The sequence below is a fragment of the Schistocerca gregaria genome, chromosome 4, assembly GCF_023897955.1.
Source record: "Schistocerca gregaria isolate iqSchGreg1 chromosome 4, iqSchGreg1.2, whole genome shotgun sequence".
Taxonomy (NCBI): Eukaryota; Metazoa; Arthropoda; class Insecta; order Orthoptera; family Acrididae; genus Schistocerca; species Schistocerca gregaria.
This window is the reverse complement of record NC_064923.1, coordinates 203913405-203915967: the sequence shown is the minus strand read 5'-3', so window position 1 is coordinate 203915967 and position 2563 is coordinate 203913405. Positions and strand designations below refer to the sequence as shown.

Below are 2563 nucleotides of genomic sequence, written 5' to 3'. Positions count from 1 at the left end.
TGGAATACTCTCTTTCAAATTCTGAAGATGGGAGGGATAAAATACAGAGAGCAAAAGGCTGTTTACAATTTGTACAGAAAGCAGATGGCTGTTATAAGAGTCGAGGGGTATGAAAGGGAAGCAGTGGTTGGGAAGGGAGTGAGACAGGGTTGTAGCCTATCCCCGATGTTATTCAATCTGTATATTGAGCAAGCAGTAAAGGAAATAAACGAAAAATTTGGAGTAGGTATTATAATCCATGGAGAAGAAATAAAAACTTTGAGGATCGCTGATGACATTGTAATTCTGTCAGAGACAGCAAAGGACTTGGAAGAGCAGTTGAATGGAATGGACAGTGTCTTGAAAGGAGGGTATAAGATGAACATCAACAAAAGTAAAACAAGGATAATGGAATGTAGTCGAATTAAGTCGGGTGATGGTGAGGGAATTAGATTAGGAAATGAGACACTTAAAGTTGTAAAGGAGTTTTGCTATTTGGGGAGCAAAATAACTGATGATGGTCGAAGTAGAGAGGATATAAAATGTAGACTGGCAATGGCAAAAAAAGCGTTTCTTAAGAAGAGAAATTTGTTAACATTGAGTATTGATTTAAGTGTCAGGAAGTCGTTTCTGAAAGTATTTGTATGGAGTGTAGCTATGTATGGAAGTGAAACATGGACGATAACTAGTTTGGACAAGAAGAGAATAGAAGCTTTCGAAATGTGGTGCTACAGAAGAATGCTGAAGATTAGATGGGTTGATCACATAACTAATGAGGAGGTACTGAATAGAATTGGGGAGGAGTTTGTGGCACAACTTGACTAGAAGAAGGGATCGGTTGGTAGGACATGTTCTGAGGCATCAAGGGATTACCAATTTCGTATTGGAGGGCAGCGTGGAGGGTAAAAAATCGTAGAGGGAGACCAGGAGATGAATATACTAAACAGATTCAGAAGGATGTAGGTTGCAGCAGGTACTGGAACATGAAGAAGCTTGCACAGGATAGAGTAGCATGGAGAGCTGCATCAAACCAGTCTCAAGACTGAAGACCACAACAACAACAACAACAACAACAACATCAACCTCATAGATCATTCCTTCAATTGCTATCTTAGATATGGTGCTGAGTTAAATGACTTTTGGAACGTATATCTTAAATGAGAATTTAAATTGTGAAGTCTACTATTATCAACCTTTGTTCTTGACATGTTACTTTATCTGACATTTCAAGAAAGGTAAGAGACAATAATGTAGGCCTATATTGTATTTGTTTAATAGCTGGCAGTTAAATAAATAACACAGCATAAGACTAAAAAATGGGGAAACAGGTAAAATACATAACAACTGGTAAAATGGGAAATAGCCTACCCTCTGCCGTGCACTACATAATGGTTTGCAGAGTGCAGATATAGATGCACAACTTAGCTGTAAAACTATCCACTTTTGTTTTTGTGTGATGTTGGGTCACTCCTCTAACCTTAGTTGTGGTGACAAAAAAGAGCTATTGTGTCGTTGCCTGTAAACTTGCGAAGTGAGCTACCGGTAATGTGAATTCAGTGACCAGGTTGTAAAAGACTAACCCAATCTGCAATATTTAATGCACTTTTCGCCAAAAACGTAAACTCCAGAGTAAATTAAGAAAACATACTGTAGATATAATGGATTTGACGCCTACGAGTATTTTAATACATATATTTAATTACGCAAACTACAAAAAATGCAAGGGGTAGTGGGTGGGGGGAGTCGACTACTTACGTAACTTTTAACAACCTGGTTTGTGCATCGATTGGCCATTTAAGTTGTGTGCAGCTAAGTTAACAAACATGCAACCATTTTCGAGCAAATATTTTCCTTTCCACATGCTTTGGTAAATAAAATGAATCCTCGTGTTAAACTTGAATCAACAAAGAAATCTTATTTTGAGAAAAGAACGCTACAGCCGTATAGTACACAATCATAAAATTGCGCTGATGTTGTAGTAAGCATAGGCACTTAAATTATCATACATTTCATCAACCCCAAAATTTGAAAACGCTGAAAATCTACATGAATGACACTCTACTTCACTGCAACTAGTTTACCTACATTACAACCTCCCATGTGGTCTAGTGGCTAGGATAGCTGGCTTTCACCCAGCAGGCCCGGGTTCGATTCCCGGCATGGGAATTACTTTTTTTCTTTACAGGAATCATATACGATACTCCATAAACCGTCACTAAAGCACTGTCGCACCGAACGCAAACAATTAAAAACAAAACTTACTGTCTACATTTCTACCATGAGGTAACATCACGCTGGCAACTGTCACGAATTACAAGCGTATGTGTTGTTATTGCCCACTTGCTGGATATGGTGTTATAGAACTGTTAACCGGCGACGTAATCATTTGTACAATGAGAATACACGGGAAAAAAATGTTCTCCCCTGTTGCCGGCCAACTACTGCAACGACCTATCTCTCAAGATAGGTGAAATTCAAGTTACATTTTTGCCTAATTTAATTACCTTCCCAATTTTTTTTTCTGATTAGATTTTCGTAGCAACCAATTTCGTGGTTAGAATTCGCAAGAAGACGCAAATAGAAC

General features: G+C 38.3%; 1 non-coding gene across 1 annotated transcript; it reads left to right on the top strand.

Moving 5' to 3' along the window:
- Positions 1-2073: 2073 nt before the first annotated feature.
- On the top strand, positions 2074-2145 carry Trnae-uuc (transfer RNA glutamic acid (anticodon UUC)). Its single transcript has one exon. It is a non-coding gene; the product is annotated as a tRNA-Glu (tRNA).
- The last annotated feature ends 418 nt before the right edge of the window (positions 2146-2563 follow it).